At 41.1% G+C, this 19,804-nt stretch overlaps 1 protein-coding gene and 2 non-coding genes across 3 annotated transcripts in view; 2 read left to right on the top strand and 1 right to left on the bottom strand.

Annotated features, from left to right (window-relative positions):
- adam19a (ADAM metallopeptidase domain 19a) overlaps positions 1–19,804 on the top strand; it is a 288,250-nt gene that overhangs the window by 130,935 nt on the left and 137,511 nt on the right. The gene's annotated exons all lie outside the window — the stretch shown is intronic.
- On the top strand, positions 12,575–12,656 carry trnas-uga (transfer RNA serine (anticodon UGA)). The gene has a single exon. It is a non-coding gene; the product is annotated as a tRNA-Ser (tRNA).
- trnat-agu (transfer RNA threonine (anticodon AGU)) lies at positions 14,026–14,099 on the bottom strand. The gene has a single exon. It is a non-coding gene; the product is annotated as a tRNA-Thr (tRNA).

Below are 19,804 nucleotides of genomic sequence, written 5' to 3'. Positions count from 1 at the left end.
ATATGACATGCTCTTGAATCACAGCTTTAGTTATTTGCTCCATTGTAATGGGAGCAGGGAATGTGTGAGTGACACACCTCAGGGCACAAAGAGAAGCGAGGCTAATCAGAATGAGCCGTGGGTTTCATGGAGCGCACGTGGAGCAGGGTAGAATGCTGGCAGAGGTTATGATGTTCCTGTGATAACATCATGGGGAGCTCTGTCTGGTGCGTGCACATTAGCCATAGACGTGCTGTGACTCCCAAGGTGGACCACTGAACATGCTCATACAGCCCCGAGGGGGAGAGAACATGTCTGAACACCTCCCCTCTGTTGAGCAGAGATTCCTGACCAAACACACCCTCACAACACTACTCGTGACGATTTCATTAGGGATGTCTAGTTATACTAATTAAGTGCAGACTTTTATGTTTAGTGAGGAGAGAAGCTCATAATCAAAATGGACACCCTCATCTATTTCACAGTATAAGAACCACAACTCGACAGTGTAACATTACTGTAAAGCTGGCCTTTTTTTTTGGATAAAAACTGTTGGGAAATCTTAATAGGAATTATCAAAACATAACACCCCTTTTTGTTGACCTCTAATTAGGCCTACTTTACATTACATGGTTCAAGTGACCCAATTCCGATTTTTTCCTCTCAAGTGGCACAGATCGGATCTGTAACATGAACGTGTAAACGGGAAAAAAAAAACACATGATATCGGATATTGTCAGATCAGATTCAGGCCTCCTTCATATGTGGAAATATATCGAATATGAATCAGATATCTGCCAATAGGTCTGTAATCTAAACAGACAGATCGGATATTTCCTGGCAATCCACGTCGTACGACAGCGCATTTTGATGACGTGCTCATGAGCGAGGGAAAGGAAGGAAAGCTGAATAAATCGCACGTCAATCAAAAACTATGAACCAAGAAAAGCACAGTCTATCCCGAGTGAGACAAACTGCTTGATCCCCGTCTCCAGTGTACCAGCAGAGAACCTGCAGAACTGAATCAGCGAAAAAACACACCGGGCTACACAGCTTCTCTACCTGAGCCGGTGAAGCTGCGGCTCGCACCCTCGACACACAGACACACAGACGGTGCTTCTGCATGCCAGCCAAACCTGTGCACAACTGTGAGAAATAAATATGTGAGGTGTACACTGCTTTTCTATCTCTTTTTTTTTTCTTTCTTTCTTTCTTTCTTTCTGTCAGCGACATACACTCCTAACACAGGACGGGTTGTTTTAATTGACTGAGTTGATTATTAAGCCAAAGTGATGCGCGGATCGGCTCTGATAGCACCCGAATCAGCATGTATCCATGCCCTATCATCCAGCCACACCTGTCTGCAGCTGCACGGACATTTCCACTGCTCTGTGTAGGCTAAGTTACCTTTTAAATTATGTGGGGCAGCGCCAGCTTTCCAGGTGATTTATTCTTTAACGATTAACTTCAAATATTTAAAGTTAGTCTTTAAAATTGCTCTCAGTAACGTAAACATTTCCATGCACGTAGTAATGTCACTGTGGCAAATACCGTGGGACATTTACACAGTGGTCAAGAGTGCTGGACCCCGAAGTGTCGCACAAAAAACCGGAAGCTGCCTGCGTTCTGTTTTGCCTCCATGTGTCCGTGAAAAATAAGGTGAATAGAACATGTAAACAGCAGTCAGGAAAAATTGGATATAGGCAACAAATCGGAATTGGGCATCAAGACATGGTAGTGTAAAGGCAGCCTTAGAGCTCTTGGCCCAGCTGCTCAGAATTATTTTGATCAGATTTTGGATCAAATCTTAAAAATGGGTTGTTCAAAAGAAAAAATTAAAGGATTATGAATTGGAATAGATCATGTCATCCAGCTTTGGTTTTGATCTGGATGAAACCCTCAATATGAGCAGTTCAGAAGTTGTTAGTGAGATCGGGATACCTTTGATCCCAAAACTCAGGATGATCCTGATCCAAACAGAAGACTGGATTCAGGGTGGATTTCAGGAACAAAATGTGATATAACTTTTAAACTGGTTGATTATGTAAACATTTATTTCAGTCATTCTTGAGATTTTGGACGAAACCTTATCTTTTGGGGTTTTTGATTTTTACTCTTTAACAAGGCTGGAAAATATATTTTAAAAGAACTGTGAATCAGCTCTGATTGTTGTAATGGCACCATTGCCTCAGAAATCTGGAAATCTCACGGTTCAGAAACACTTAAAAGCTCATTTCTATCATAAGTTGTTCCAAAGTTATTTAATGTTTTCTGTAGAGTATGTCACAGGGTTAAAATACAACATTAAAAAAAACAGTTCGGCAGGTGAGATCCTTAAAGGTACTTGTTATTTTACATATAGGATCATACTTTTTTAGAGAGCTACTTTAAGTCCCCCGTCACAGCTGGCTGCATCAGTGTGTGTCAGTTTAACACTGACACATTGCTGTTGTATTCAAATTTGAATTGTCCTTTTGTCACAGTGATTGTTAGTTTGTTGTGAAAGAACGTGGGAAGCGCTGCACTACAGGTGTGTGGTTTTAAAAGCAAGTGTGAGGTGCTTGAATGAGTCAGTAAAAGGCAGCGTACACATACTGGATGCATAGGATTTCAGTTGCTTGGAAACAGATTGATGACTTGGAGTAAGAGAAGACAAACGGAGGAACGGACACAGACAGTTAGGCAGGCCCACAGTAAAACAAGAGGCCCTGAGACAATGGTGGCATACATGAAACAGACAGGCAGTGATGAATGAGAAGGAGAGGAGAGGGAAACTGGTGACGGTACACTGACTCTGGGCCAGGGAGCCCCGCTGTGTGATACAGGACAGCCAGTTGGCAGTCTGTGCTTATTTTAAACCAGCAGTCCCAGTGAAGCACACAAGTTTGGTTTGGACCAGCGAATGTAGGTCAGAGAAAGAGGGACACATTCTAGGGAGGCAGTCCCTCTGCTGATGGAGGAGTTACTGGGAATGTTACTGGAAACTGAGTTTATTTTATCTACTGGGCCTCTTCCACTGGGACAGGACTGGAACTTGGCCAGAGTGTTTGAAGGCCAAGTTCATTACTTCTACTCTTATAAAAGGAGGAGAAACTGTATCTGGTTCCAATAAAACAAGATAAATATTACATAATGATCTGATTAAAAACAAGAACGAATATCTTGTTATAGCGGAAAAGGGTTTTGCTGTCAGGAGTCAGGACGATTCAATTATAAGGATCTATTTTTACAACAAAGCATGCCATTTAAAAGAGAAAACATCATACAATCATAAACATGTATTGTTATCACAATAAAGTGTCTTCTAGGAGAAAAAAAGACAACATATGACAATACAATGATAAAAGTATTATGTTATTATGACAAAGTATCTTGTTATATGGAGAACAAGCTCTTCATCTCATTATAATCACATAGGTGTCACATTATAAAAAACTGTGTATTGTAGTTATGACAAAGTATGTCACTGTAAGGGCAAAGAATATCTCATTAAAATAACAGTTTCTCATCATCAGTACTTTGTTATAAGAAAAATGTATTGCATTATAGTGAAAAAGTATAAAGCATCTCTTTATTATTAGCATTATTGTTAGTATGATAAATGTTTCTTGTTATCACAACAGAGTGTGATAAGGAGGAAAAATGAAAACAGCAACTAATTGTTACAGAAAAGAATTTCATTGACAGAAAAAATGTCTCTTTAAATTGTGATAAAAACATTATGAAATTCTAACAAAGCATCTTGTTATTTGAGGGAAAAATGTCTTAATAATTAAACTATTGCCTCATAACAACAACCCACCTTGTCATATTATGGTATAATGTTAAAATATGTCACAATTATAACAGTATCTGAACCCAGCACAACAAAATATAGTAGGTAATATATGTAAAGAAAAAATGTCTCAGCATACAAATAGAACTCTCTTTATCACAGCAAAGCATCGTGCTATTAGGAAGAATAGCCTTATATCTTGTCATTGCAACAAAATATCTCCTTGTTCATGTTATAAAGAGAGTACACATTATAATAAACAAATTAAATCATGTCTCTGTAAGGACAGAAACATGTCTTGTGATTAAAGAAATACCCACATTGTCATAAATATCATGTATGACTTATCAGCTATTTCATACTGAGAAAAAGTTTGGCGTTTCTCATATTGTGAAAGGTTTCTCATCACAATGAAAAGTGTGCTTTAGCTTTAGCTTTAGTGGCACATTTCAAAGCGCTATCCATTTAGAGGTAGTGACATTTTGTGTTGTTAATGTCTTGCCTTTATTAGCTATATATTCTGTTGGCTTTGCAGACAGACACCTGGCTAGCCATGTTAACATGCAGACAATGGTGCCCCTTGCCTGCCCTCTGATCTCAGCTGGTTAGCTAGCCTTGGCAGGAGCTAGCCAGTGACGTGGCTTTTTCAGTCCCCCTTAGCATTGTTTACTATGTTAGCACCATGAGTCATGCTGACGCCGCTAACAACAACGCAAAGGGCGCTAACATAGTTAACAATGCTCAAGGGGCTTTGCAGCTCAAAATTAAGCCACTTACTTATTGGGGAAATGTGGGGGAAAACCAGAGGGTGGGCACAATGTTTCCAGCTGGCTAGCTCCCACCTAACCCAGGTAGTGTGCAGTACATAGCAGCGGCTGCTAGCTTACCAGTGTAGCATAAATACCTTATGAGCTTTGTTTTGCTACTGCACAGTGCAAGTTATACTAGTAAACTGAAGAGTAGCTATATTATATATTATAGTTAAAATCTAATAGAACCATATTTTTTTACCAAATACCTTGATATTGCAATGATACTGAAGGTTTGACTATTGGTGCTTTCACAACATATTTACACAGCTACGTTTTTGTTAAATCACCATAAGTATTGCGGGTGTAGAACAACAGCACAGTCTGGTACGTTCAGGAGATGACATCACTTTTCTGTAATCTGGCCTTTAAAACTACGAAAAGACTTAGGATATTACAATATCCAAGATAATATTTACTCGCATATCATGATATTGATATAATATTGATATATTGTCAAGTCCTACAGTTCACCAAGTGATACTCAAGATGCTGCATTATTTAAGAGGAAGCTTGTTCTGTCATCTTTTGTTCTTCTTTCTAACCTTCAGCCATCAGCAGAATCTGCTGTCCATCGCTTTCCTCTCCTCAGCACTGGAGACATTCAAGTGAATCATATGTGAAAAGTGCTAAATCAAACTGATAGACTGGTCTTAGCGTGACTTCTTCATTTCAAGTAGTTTAAACAGACATGAGGGAGGAGGAGGAGAGATGGATGGAATGAGAATGAGCTGGGATTGTGCTGGAGGGGCAGCTGACCTACACACAGATCCTGGGAATAGATTGAGTGTGTGTGTGTGTGTGTGTGTGTGTGGGTCGTGGAATGCCAGCTGACGTAAGGCTCGACATGCCTGTGCTGGCAGAAGTAGCCATAACAGACATATGACTTAGAATGTGCTGGCAGTTTGTCTGTAAATGTTTGGCCATCGTGCCACTGGTTCCAACTGATGTACTGAGTAATATACTGAAACAACCACTTGCATACAGTGAAGATTAACTGGGTCCCAGTTGTTTATGACATACTTAGCAGGTTTTTTGTAAGTACACTGGAAACATCAGCAAATCAAGTACACTGCAGTAGTAACTGATAAAACTAGCTGGGACATTCATACCTCAACATGCTTAATTTTTGAGAGTGGTGTTGAGAAACTCCAGGAAGATCTTAGAAAACCAAAAAGTATAAAACAAATTTTCAAGGTCAAGAAAAATGAGAATCTCAGCTTTTGAGTTAGTGCCTGAATAAGATTTAAGTGTGTGAGCCTGTTTATTTCTGCTGTAAAGTTTGGTATTTTAACAGTGGGATCTATGGGGATTGACTCGCTCTAGGAGCCAGCCTCAAGTGGTCATTCGAGGAACTGCAGATTTTGGCACTTCCATGTTTGCTTATTTTTCAGCCCTGAAGGTGGTAAAAAGGATGTCAGGGTTTGAACAGGGCTGTGTAGGAGGGGGTCAGATGGGCCTTTAAGTACTTCTAGTACTCTATTCAGTGCTCCATCCAAAAGGAACAATAATACTGTTAAAACCGCACATTCAGTGCGGCTATAAAACCATGCTAAAATGATGTGAGAATTGATATTGGACATATAACTAACTGAGTTTTTGATAACAGAAAATGAAATTTTCTTGTGAAGTTATCAAATTTAGCTAGGTAGCTCCCACTGGACCCAGTTGGTGCTTAGTGCAAGAGGAGCAAAATGAACCTGTAGATCGACATGCGTAACTGGTCAAAAATGCCGATTAATGGTTAGCCGTTGACATAGCTACCATCAACAAAATACAGTTAGCTTCTTTTGTGTGCAGTACAGATGGACCTATCGCTCTGTTGGTCTTTTCTGCAGAAGACAAGTGAACTCACCTTTTAAATATCAAAATGATACTCAGGTATGATACTTTTCTTTGTGTTATAATCCAGATTACTAGTACAGACGCAGGCCTGCGATGCATGTTTACCAGGTAATTACAGCTATAGAGATGAGACATTTCATGTCACTGTTGCAGTTGCACACTCTGGATCAAACCCTGAGATATATTCTCCCATCAATAATTATTTCTTGGAAAGCACTGCTATGAAAAAAAGCAATTTCCTCATCCAGTAGCACATAATCTCATAAAAGCAAAACTAATTCTTAAACAGAGAAAATGAAACCGCCTTCCAGGAAAAAAAATATCTATAATAAAAAAATAATCTGTGTAGAAACTGAACTGGCACAGTCTCAACGAATTAAATCAAGAAAAGCTGCTTCACTTTAAAACTTAACAACATCACTTTTGCTAATGTTACAGGTACTCAGCTGCATATCTGTGTGTGTGTGTGTGTGTGTGTGTGTGTGTGCGTGCGTGCGTGTGCATGTGTGTGTGTTTATGTTTGTTTTGTGTGTGTGTGTGTGTGTGTGTGTGTGTGTGTGTGTGCGTGTACAAGCAAGGAAAAAGAATTAAGGAAACGTGTACATTATTAAAGAAGTGCCAGCAGGGTAATCATCATATATTAAATATTAATAGCATCAAAACAATTGGCCATATCATTCAATTAGTTTGCATTGGCTGGCAGAGCTCGGCAGCTTTATCTCGTCGCCTCAGTATATCTCACACACACAGCTCAGGATGTTGGCATTGCACTTAAAGAGCACATTTAATTTTAATTGCAGATTTTCTGTTGAGGGTTCCTAGATGGAGTGTAAGCTCTTTCTGTGTTAATGAAAGCCTTGATTACACTGCCACCCTGGGATGATATGTAATGAAATGGGCAATACATGCCATCCATTGTACATAGTGATGAGGCAGACCCTTGCAAATGTGTCTAGTTGAGCTAAACGTATTGCCGTACTCCAGGCACCGGACCTGACAAGGTGTTAATTAGGACCAGAGTCCTCTGAGAGTCTGACTTCACAAAGACAAGTTTAGAGGGAGCGGCACTTTTTAAGCACTCTCCTGGCAACAGCTTTTATTATCCTGGTTCCATCATCGATTTTTCCCCGGGAACTAGTTTGTTTGAACTTGGCTGCAGCCCCACTGTGTCTCCACTTTAATAATGATTAAAATCAATAATGAGCTTTGTTCTGTTAATCTGCTCTAATCCAGCTCGGGATGTCAGCTCAGGCGATGACTGGCAGCTCCGAGCCGGCCTGCATCCGCCTCCTATTTTCTGCGAAGGAAAATCCCAAGAAAACCACTCTGAGTCGGAGCCGCTTCAGCTGGCAGGATGAGGGGATGAAGGGAGTGAGGGGAGAGGAGAGAGGAGGACGAGGAGGGGGGCTGACGTATGAGTCACTACCAGGAAATGAATTGTCCTTCAAAGGCTCTATGGAGTGTGGGAAAGACGGAGACACTGCAGAGTGTTAAAGGAGCTCACAGGAAACACAATAAACCTTCAGTGAAAGTTAGTCCTGGAGGTCAGAGAGGGTAAGGAAGAGAAGAAGATGTAAAGACAGAGTGAGACAGAGAGCAGGTGGTGGTGTTTGGGTGATTTGGCCTGCCAGACCTGTTATACCCCGCAGACTCTGCAGTGCTTCCTGTTTGGCATGTGCTGAGGAAGTCCTGCTAGAGCAGCTGTGCAGCCTTGAAACATAATATATTTACTCCACATTTCTGCATGGTTGCGTATCAGCAGAAACACACACACTCCCTGACATCTGATGCGTATACAGTCCAGTCCTGTTCACCATTGTGTTTGTATCCCTAAAGACAGCGTAGCCTCATCTGTCAGAGTGTGACCTTCTGAAACTGAATTTCTGAGACAGACCACGACCAAGGCTCAGGCCTGCAGGGCTTTGTTGCCATCTCTCATTTCACTTCATGCCTAAAGTCCAGGGTGACTGATGGCCGGCACAAATCACACTTCACACACCTTTTCCACGTCCTCACACAGCGGAGTCATGCACCACAATACAACTAGACACAGTCAGGTCTTGAAGCCATTTCAATGTCTTAAAGTTTTTGTACCACACTTGTGATAGTCTGTGGCTAGAGGCATTATGTTTTGAGGTTGTCTGTCCGTCCGTCCCATTCTCTCAACACAGTATCTCAAGAACGCCTTGAGAGTAATTCTTCCAATGTGGCACAATTGGACTCAAGGATAAACTGATTAGATTTTGGTTGTCAAAGGTCAAGGTCACTGTGACCATGTGCAGGTCTTGAAGATGATATCTCATGAATGCCATGAGGGAATTTCCTCAAATTTAGCACAAACATCCACTTGGACACAAGGATCAATGGATTAGAATTTGGTAGAGGAGGTCAAAGGTCAAGTCACTGTGACCTTGGGCCTGTTGCATTCTTGTGTATGCGATATCTCAAGAATGCCTTGAGTGAACTTCTTCAAAACAACCAACAAACAAAACAAACAAATTTCACACAAATTAAGTGTAAAGTGATGAAATAATGACATTTTATATCCGAAAGGTCAAAGTTCAACTTTACTGTGGCATCAGGACGTTCTTCAAAACTTCTTTTCTGGTAACATTTAACGTCATCACAGAAGGTGAGACATTTGGTTGGAAACTGAATAGTTAACACTAATCTTGAAACTGTATAGATTGTATAGATATTTTGTGCTGCCAGGTTGCAGATGTGAGTGAAGCATCCGTGTTTTAAAATTTGTAGCTTTAAGATTTTAGCTTTCATAGTGACTTTTCCTATTTGTTCCATTGACCTGATGGATATTTAATATGCTAGTACACACTCTGCATTTTACATTAATTGTTGCCACAAAAATGACCTTGAATGTTATTTGAACTGAGACTAGAAAGGCTCAGTCAGTCAATTGATGTCTCTTTTATGTGAAATTTCAGCTGTCACAATGTCCCTGCATGGCATTTCCCAGATCCATTTTCTCTACAGGCCTGTCTTGTTTGATTTGAAAAACATGCAAAGAGTTTAGCTCGCAGCCTGCTGGCCTTCTTTTGAACTCCCCAAATGGATTGGCCTCTCCAGTGTTAACATATGATTACTGGATATTTGAGTCGAAGCAATGTTTGAGGTATTTTCCTCAGTACTGATTCTGATGATTGTGATATCAGTCTGTCACTCCAGCTGCGTCATAGCCTTGTGAGGAATTCTAAGCAGGCAACAGGGATACATCAGTCTCACAGTAAGTAGTAAAAACATGCTGTTCACAAAACAAAGTAAATGGCTTGCCAAATAAGTTTGCATTGTTGACTTTTTGGCCAACCAACCCCCTTTTTTTTTTTTTTGGCTGGAGCCCTCTGCTTTGCCCCCAAAAGTAGGGTTGCAGCCCCTATCCCCACGTGGGATTGTTATATCATCCAGACCCATCTTTCCCCTTCCGTGTCACCTATGATATCTTTTTTATTATTATTATAACTATTTTATTATTATTATAGTATGTTTAGTTTCAGTTAACCTTATATAACTTCATGTATAATTTACCTTAAAGAGTATAAATCACAGCAAGCGGCTAATAAAAACATTGTATATTTCAGACAGTCCAATCGCCAGAAAAACATTGTACATTTCTGCAAAACTACAAAAGTCACATTTGCAAGTTATTATGTAGCATGTATATTAGTGGTTAACCACTTGGTCATGGTTAGGAAAAGGTCATGGTTTGGCCTGAAATAGCTGGTTTTGGGGGCACGACCTCACCTGGAAACATGGTAATGTCTTGGTAAAAAAAACAACACCAAAAAAAACGCTTTTCGTGGTGCTAAAAACTAGAGATGCACTGATGGTCGGTGACCAGAATCTGCCAATTTCCAGCTTGATCAGCCTTAACAGGTGACCCGCCAGTCAGATTTCTGTGGATGTTTAATGAGACACTCATCTTTGATATCATAAATGCATTTTCACTATTTAAAGCTACGTTTCCAGTGGCTTTAAAGAAAAGTGTAAAATATGTTTGTGTATGCTGTCAATTACAGTTTATTTAAAGAAAGAAAATCTGAATCGGCCTTAATTTGTATCAGCTGGGCAAACTTTTAAAAAGTTGGATATTGGAATCAGCCCAGAAAATTGCAAAAGGCGAATCTCAAAAGCTGCTTTTAAAACAGCATTGGGTCGCTAAAACACAACTGCTTGTTAACTTCCTTGTTAGTTGGTCCTTGTAGTCTCAATCTGTGTTCTGCAGCCTGGCTGGTGTCTTGCTGATGGGTGCCATGCCATCCACCATCCCCTCCATCTCCAGATGAGTCAGCGCATATACTACATCAGTTAGAAATGTTGACATGATACATATTTGGGGTTATCTTCTGGAAACTGGGCTGATTTAGATTAGAAGAAATATGTTGTTGTTGAATACTAATGGCCATGAATGTCATTGCACGAGCACTGACTGTATGTTAGTTGTCTAACAATGAAAGCTTTAGGGTGGCAGTGATGGCCAAGTTGTTAAGGTGTTGGATTTGAATTCCAAAGAGATCCTCCTGTGCATGTTCAAACCCTGCTTGTAGCATTGAAAGGTTTTAAGTTGTAAGGACATTACAGTGACCACAAACAGAAGGGACAAACAGCAGGTTTTATAAATCCTTGTTAAGATTATATTGTCCATTATAATGTATTGTGGTTAAGATAACAGCATACACTTAAAGCGATACAGAAACATCCTGCTCATTCAAATGACTTCAACCCACAATCACCTGTTTAACAGACAGGTGCATTAAGCAACTAAGGCATTGCATCACCTCTGATAGACTCACAAGTCAGTCTTTAGACACTTTGCTTAACTAAAGACTGATGACTTTCTCCCTGATTTTGTGTTTAGATGGGCGGATACAATTTCAGAGTTTAAAAAAACTCCTTACATTGCAGAACCAATAGTAAATCTGCAGGGCGGTCCTTCGGTGGCTCGCTGAACTCTTGTGCTTGTAAGCATAGTCCCACTAGAAACACGTGTAGCGGTACAAAATGGCTCAGCCGTGCTCGCAGAAAACGCCGTCAAAGTTAGTGGATGTTTGTCGCGTTTGTCGTGTTTGCGGCGACATATTCTCGCCAACTAAAAGAAACAAACATAATCTTTTACAAGGCTATGACTCATCCGTCCGACCGGACTATAACGTTAGAGGGAATCGCCTTGTTTACAAATACTTCCGGGTAGAAAACCAGCAGAGCTTTTAGTTATATATAGCCTATATATCACATTTTTCACATTACTGTATCACCGTTTGGACTAATCCGATGTTTGTAAAGTCTATAAACACAAAGATTGAACAAACATTACTATTTCTGTGTGCACGTTTAGCTGGGCTAACCGTTAGCTGTCAGCCGTTAGCAGTGTCTGTAATAGGTAATAACTCATTAAACGGTCCGTGAGAAAAATATCTTTTCCAGCGGATATCTTAGTTACAACATGACTGAGCTAGCAAAGCAGTTTTGTGTTGCTATGTGTGGTATTTATTCAGTTTTAGGAAATCACGATGTCTAGAAAGCATCAGTGGCTGCAGCTGACAGGGACAGCTAACAGCAGCAACAAAGCTAACATCAGGACATCATCTGTTAAAAGCCTCCCATTGTCGGATACAACATGACACTACTCCAGTTAGCTCAATCATGTTGTAACTAAGACATCCGCTGGAAAAAATATTTTCTTCACGGATGAACACACGTTTGATAAAACGGAGTTAAATATCTCGGCATCCATTTTCAAACTCTCTGTGTTTTTGTTTCCTTGCGGACGAGAAAAGGGGGAGAGCACATTTCCGAGAAGGCGTGTCCTTTTCAAAAATGCAAGAGGCGTTGCTTTGTTGCCGGCCGTTTTCGCCGGTGTGTTAAACACACTTTAGAAAGGAGTGTCCCCAGACTATCAGAAGGCGGAGATCTCTGATTGTCTGGTGGCGAGACTACACCTCTGAAGGTTATTGAATATTAATTGTGTCCACTTAAGTTTGATGTGTACATATGCTGTACATTAATATACTTTGGAATCATTAGATGTTATCTTCTATCTAATATCTATCAATAAATTCTGCATGAATGCAGGAAAAATGTGTTAGGTATTACTGCGTTCCACATCGTAGCACTGACTTTATGGTTGTTGTTTGATAGTGGCAAATAGTGTGTGGCTGTGATGGCTGAGTGGTTAAGGCGTTGGACTTGAAATCCAATGGGATCTTCCCACGCAGGTTCGAACCCTGCTCGCAGCGTCAGATTTATGTTTTTCAGCCAATCTTTAAGGACACAACAATGACCACAAACAGAAGTGACAGTTTTTTTTCATTCAGCATGTATGCAGAATCTGTAGGCGACAGGACAAGGTTTTGGTATATTTGTTTTGGTGTCCTTTTGTAGTCCATTTGTAGTCCAAGTGGTATTGACCAATCGCGTTTTAAAGACTGGTAAACAGTCCCAGTGGAGAGGAAGTCTTGGCCCAGATCTGCTGGCTACACTGGTTCAACCTGAAATATTGGCCCTCGGCCCCAGAGGCTTCTCACTGTCAAAGGATAGCTGATGGGTTCTGAGATTGTTTTGTATCTGGAAGAACTCAATCAGCTTACCAGAGATGGACAAATTAATAGAAATAATATATTGTAATTTATTACAATTGCCTTGCAGCAAATACAGCCATACTAATGAGCAAAGAAGTCCGGCCTTCACCGTGGCAAAATAATCTCAAATCAGAGCTACCTTCATGACACTGAGAACTCTGACTTTAGATTCAACAGACACCACTAATCAACTTACACCGCTAACCAACTTATCCGGCTTCGGCATTCGGCATTGGGAGTGAGTTACTGCCCCAAGTGAGGGAGTTCAAGTATCTCGGGGTATTGTTTACCAGTGAGGGTAGAATGGAGGTTAAGATAGATTGGCGGTTTGTCTGCAGTGATGTGGGTGCTGTGCTGGATCGTCGTGGTGAAGAGAGAGCTGAGCCAGAGGGCAAAGCTTTCGATTTTCTGGTCCATCTACGTCCCAACCCTCACCTATGGTCATGAGCTTTGGGTATCGACCGAAAGAATGAGATTGTTATACAAGCGCCCCAAATGAGTTTCATCCGTGGGGTGGCTGGGCTCAGCCTTAGAGATAGGGTGAGGACCTTGGACATCCGGAGGGACCTCGGCATAGAGCCGTTGCTTCTTCGCGTTGAAAGTAGTCAGTTGAGGTGGTTCGGGCATGTGATCAGGATGGCACCTGGTATTCTGGGTGTTAGAGGTGTTCTGGGCACGTCCCACTGGTAGGAGGCCCCTGGATAGACCCAGAACAAGCTGGAGGCATTATATATCATGTCTGGCCTGGGAACACCTCGGGGTCCCCCAGGAGGAGCTGGAGAGCATTGCTGGGGAGAGGGACATCTGGAGTAATTTGCTTAGCCTGCTGCCCCCATGACGTGGCTTTGGATGGAATATGTTCTCATTCAAAGATAGTATAATGAAGGGCTGAATGACTTTAAAACAGTTGTTATTTTTTATAATACAGATTTCTTTGTTTCCCTAGTACCACATGGGGAGTTAATAACAATGTAAAATAGACTTTCACAATGAGGGTATCTGGTCCATGACATTCAGAAAGATTCAAAGGCACTGCTGGGATTTGAACCCAGGACCTCCTGTTTACTAGACAGGCACTTTAACCAACTAAGCCACAGCACCTTCTGTTGTTCCTGCCGAGTGATATTCATCTCACAAATAGACCAATATGTCATTTTGTGGTGTGTCTGCTGTATATCAACAGACCTAAGAATAATTTGCAGATGCTATCTTGTATCTGGAAAAACTCTTGGCCATCAGGTCATACAGATTGGTTCATTTTGAACAGACTGACTCCTTCAAACAGCCTGTCTGTATCTTTTGCATGAACAAAAAAAACTGAAGGTCACATGCAGCCTGTTAGAAGTGTGGAGCTATTGTAAATGATGATTCTGCTTTGTCTCTTCACTCTGGCAGTGCTTTTATGATTATCACAGTACATTTATTAACTATGACATTTCATATTGTCATATTTTTGACAGAACCAAAGATGCTCCATAACAAAAGATGATGCATTACAAGCTGTACCAGTGGTATGAAACAGTAGGCTATAAACTTCCTATTTTCTAAGAGGGCGCAGTCATCTCTCCCCTGCCTCCCTCCAGCTTGTTCTGAAGTGCTGGGGTCATTGTGTTGATGGATGAAAGCAGATCCAACACAATACTAGATACAGTGCAAATGACATAATATAATATGGTGCTGTCAAGATGTCCCACAATGCACAGTCAGCACTCTGCTCATATATTTTGCCATGCGTTGACTTTTTGTGACAAATGCATTGCAGTGTCAAGATAAAGCACTGTCACAGGTCTTGCTGGTAATGCACACTGATGCTCCAGGAAAGCAGCAGTTTTTTTTTCACTGCTTTGCAAAACCTGGCTACTTCACCTTGACAGTATGTTTTCCTTGGTGTGCGCTACAGCATTTAGTTCTGTTTGTTAAATGACACACTGCTCAATGATGTGACCAATGGTTGTTGTACTCAGCTTCACTCTTCACAGGGCCGCTCACAGATTACGCCCAGATAAACACAGATGTGTCTATTGAAAGCTAAGATACACATTCTTCGGGTCTAATGAGGACTTGTAGAGAAGGTTGTGATGCAGGCAATATGGAACTGTCTTTACATTATTACAGCATCTTGAATATCAGCCAAGTAGTGTAGGACATTTAAATACATTTGTGGGGCAGCTTTTGCCCCCATTGTCAAAAGAAATGGAGCATTGATAACATTTTGGAGCACTTTTAAAAACAGTAATTAGCACACAAAGTAGCTGTATTTATTGTGAAAGGAAATAAAATGCCTTAGTAATCACCACCTTCTGCCAACATGAGTAAATAAAAAGCGTATTAATGCAGGAGACAGTTCTAACTATTTAAGATTTTATTTAGCTCTAAATAGCCTTCATATATGTATAATTCTTTAGTTTATCATGTAGATAAATGGAAAAAAAATATTAAAATCCCATTTGGAAACTGTAGAAGGTCTGTTGCAAATATATGGGTAAAAAAAGGCAGTGTTTCACAACCTGCTGACCGTACAAACAGCATCAACAGATTTGGAAATGAGTGGAGTATTCCCTCTTATTGATGCAGTTCTGGAAATAACTTCACTTGAAATTTTAGCATGCTTTATTTCATCTTCAGATTTAGCACTTTTTATGTTTGCGCATGGATGAGATTAAATTATAGACCCAACTATGCAGCACTGCATCATTGGTTAGTAGACTGAAACAGTATTTTCTAGATTTAGGATTTAATAGCTGACTCGATTTGTTGCATTGGGCACAGTAACTTTAGTCAAGGGCACTGATCAGCTCACTGATCATTCCATCCAGACACCAGTTAGCAAGACTCACATGTCAGCTGTAACAATAATGGTAGCTAGTTAACATCTACCATGAATTTGTTGATGCTGTTAGCTGGATTTAACACACCAAAGACTTTTTAAATTGCTGTAAAAGAACAATTTTCAGCGGTTGTCTTTACTCCACTGAAAAGAGATTAGGGTGTGAATGTGTCTGTGAGTGGGTGCTTTACCTGCCCTCACCTGTGAACAGCACCTTTTTCATATTCAGTGAAAAGAAGGATTACCCCTCCCGTTGCCAAGTCTTTATACCAAAACAATAGGACATACATTTTAAGACAGCCATTTAATTGTCTAAATCAGTCGAGCAGATGAAAGTTTTAATGCTTCATATATTTCTAATGTTGTGTTCACAACGGGCGCGAGTGATGTGAAATACACAAATTAAGTGGTGTGAATGAAGCAGTTAGAGTGATTTCGCATCATATATATGCTTTTTTGCGTGAGTTGAAAAATCTAAACTTAAGCGACTGATTTGCAACACAATAGTCAAAAAGTATTGAGATCCTCAGGGATGTATGACGTTCATTCATTGATTCAGCGATTCCACTTGCGTATGAAGCAAGTCAGCACAAAATATTCTAGTGTTCAAGCGTGATGCGAGTGATAACGACAGCACTGTTCCTGTGAGTGTGTGTTGGAGACAGGAATGGGAATTAATTGAAAATGATGGCGAAATATAAGATAAGGATATTGGCCTAAACTGGTGTACATTTGTGTGTGTGTGTGTGTGTGTGTGTGTGTCACAGTTTTAAGGGGCATTCTTAGATTTCTTTGGGACATTTTTGCCCTTTGCCCCTGTTTATTTCGATAATAGAGTTTAGCCAAGTAAACCAACATACACAGCATTTGCCCTGAGCATTCATCACTCCTTTTGTTTTCAACAGAAGCTATTAACCTTGATCCAGTGACAGGGGCTCAGGGAGCTGACAGCACACTTCACAGATGGGTGACAGGCCATGAACAGGCGTTGAGGCCAATTAGAGCCAGTGTGACAAACATGGAGGTTCCTGGTTGTCCCAGCCAAAGATTGTGACCATAGCATGCTGTCAGGTTGAAGTTAGCTGTGAAGTGTGCTTGTCAGGTCCCCCCTGCTGCCAGTCTTTGTTAAAGAGTAGAGCTGGATGCACGTACAGTATGCTTGACAAAAGGGGTTTAAGGTCTGAACGTAGATATCTAGCTCTCTGTGTGCATACATATAGAAGATTTTGATTTGTTCTTCAACTATCTCCACCAGCATCAGGAACTCGTTGGAGCAAACACAAACACTGGCTCACATTGGGTCACTGTTTGAATAAACTAGTAAAACTGTAACTTAAACTGTTGTTAATGAACCAAATCTTTGCTTTAACTTTAACCTTAACAGACAAACAAACTGAGATTGCTCAAAAAATGTGGGTCTCGGTCTGCTTCCAAACAGTGACAGTGATCCCACAGTATTAAGCCCGCAATCATTACTGTAGAAGACGCCTTCTTTTTATCCTGTCTCTGTTAGTCATTATTCATAACATGTGATTGATTTGCAGCCTACTAATAATGCTTACGTCAGTTATTTCTCCATAAGCTCTTTGTGAAACCAAAGACCATAAATATAATGCATAAACTTCTGTCAGTCGCCAGAATTTGATTTTCCCACGTTGGTCCTGATGATGCAGGATGACAAATGCCAAAACTGACTAATTAGCGAGTAACTTGTTTACTCCTCTTGGTTCGTTTGAAAAAAGTCAGTGTGAACAGGAACCGAACCAAAACCAAAATGCAACAGTGTTTCATCCCCCCCCGGTGTGGACCAAAGGTGTGAAAGCACCCTGAGTGCACAACTATAAATACCACTAAAGATTTTGTTTTGCTGGCTGCCAAACATTAATCACCATATCCATTACATCGGAGGCCAAGAGAAATAAAAAGGTCAAGACTAAAGCTGCTTAACTTGATGGAGCTTTGTCACTTAACATAGCTGCTGGAAACAAGTCTGAGGAGAGAGAGTTTACAGACTCTTATTCCAAAACAATGAGCTTAAATAGGCTAAGGAGCCTGTAGAGCTGAGATGAGCCGCAGAGTTTCACATTTAACAGTCATTTGATCTGTTGATAATATAAAATATTGATCAGTGCAGCTTTAATAAATAGTAACTATGGGTTTTATTCAGTATACCATCAAATCAGTGCACTTTATGAGAAATCGTTTAGTTCTCCTCTCTGCCACTTGCTTCTTGCCTGGTAGCAGTCATGTGTTTCATTGATTGAGTTAGCTTGTCTGCTGTAGTGTGTAATCGCGGCCCCTCATTGGGCCCCAGATGCTAGCTCTGTTTTTCCAGATGTCTCTTAGAGGACCAGGGAGGACTGCGTAATTACATTAACTGCCATTGATTTTTTTTTCCTGTTTTTTCCAGACGCCATTAATGTAGCTTAACTCTACCTCAGGCCCCGGAACACTGTAATTACGATTAAAGTATTTATGTTGCTCGCACAGTACACAATAAAAGGGCTAGCGCTGTTGTGATGTAGCTATGGGAAACAGCACCTGAAACCTGGCTGCTATCATTTCTTTGTTGTCTTATCACCACTGTTCCGGCTCCCAGCAGCACTCAGCCCTGCCCACCTACGTGATGAATGTCCTCTCTCAGCCCTCCTGTGTTTGTGTCTTTGAGGCTCAGCACAATAAGCTCAATTCAGAAATTCTCAAATGTTCAATTACCCCTCTTTTGTTTTTCTGTTTTGCCCTCGTTAGGCATCGAGCCATTTTTTCTCTTGATAAGAATGTTTGCATACAATTCCTTTTAGCCCTCTATAGCAGAACACAATTTATGGTTGGCCTTAACTTAATTTAGGTCATGGTAGGTATGGCATGTGTTGCTATAATCCATTATGCAAGCAAAGAAGGCTGTTGTGGAGATAGTATGAGTGTCTGCTCAGTGGTTGCAGTAAACAGCAGAGGAGCAAAGACAGGGCAACTGTTCACCTCCTTCCCCCTCGTGTCAGATGTTTATCAGCCCATCTCAACTGCTGGTGCTGTGAACACTCCCTGGGGCAGGGGAAGGGTAGCCAGTGGACTGAAGGAGTTCTGTGTGTACACGGTCAGCTGGAGGAGTTATTCTTGAACTAGTCTGGTCTGAGAATGTGTGAGTAATGATGGATAAATAAGAGGAGAGGAGAGGGAGAAACTGGACAAAGAGACATGATTAGCAACAGATGGCGACGCTTAACATCAGAGAAAGTGTGTGAGCAAGAGGAGAATGTGCACATTTTTGTGTGTTTGTTTAGAATTAGAATCAGCTTTGATGGCCAAGTATGTGTGCACATACAAGGAATGTGACTCAAACTTTTGGAGCTGTCAGTGTATATAGAGCTAGACATACAGCTTAAAACAAGGACAACTAGACACCATCTTGTGATGGGATCACTCCAGCTGCGATACAGAAACCGTGACTTAAAGCTAATATGGGCCAGGGTGTGAGTTGTGGGGGGGTTTTGACCTCAACTACACACTACACACTGGGTAAATGTACCAACTGAATTATGTCAGTACAACTGAGTACCGATACACATTATATCCATCAGTGAAATATCGGTGCTCAAAAGTGCATCGAGTTGAGACCGCTGGGTTTAGACAAGATGCCGTAGTGCAGCCCAAAGCCTGGAAGCCAGCCAAGGAGCTTTGAGGTCAGCAGTAGAGCGTCACAGAGTTGACAGGTTCATCTTCAGAAATGAGGCGGAAGTGGCCCAAAGCTGGCAAGCTGACCATGGGGCTCCAGGGCTGCACCGTCGGCCTCTATGTCTGCCACTCCTTCCTAGTGCTGCTGATCTGCCGCAATATGTTCTGTCAGATCTATTTTCTTTTCTAAATTATTAGTAACGCACAAACATACACTCTGGGGCTGCTCCATCGGCCGCCCCATCAGCCGCCCCATCGGCCGCCCCATCGGCCGCTCCATCGGCCGCTCCATCGGCCGCTCCATCTG

The sequence above is a fragment of the Epinephelus lanceolatus genome, chromosome 22 (genome assembly GCF_041903045.1).
Source record: "Epinephelus lanceolatus isolate andai-2023 chromosome 22, ASM4190304v1, whole genome shotgun sequence".
Taxonomy (NCBI): Eukaryota; Metazoa; Chordata; class Actinopteri; order Perciformes; family Serranidae; genus Epinephelus; species Epinephelus lanceolatus.
The sequence above is the reverse complement of the archived record's forward strand: the minus strand, read 5'-3'. Positions and strand labels throughout refer to the sequence as shown.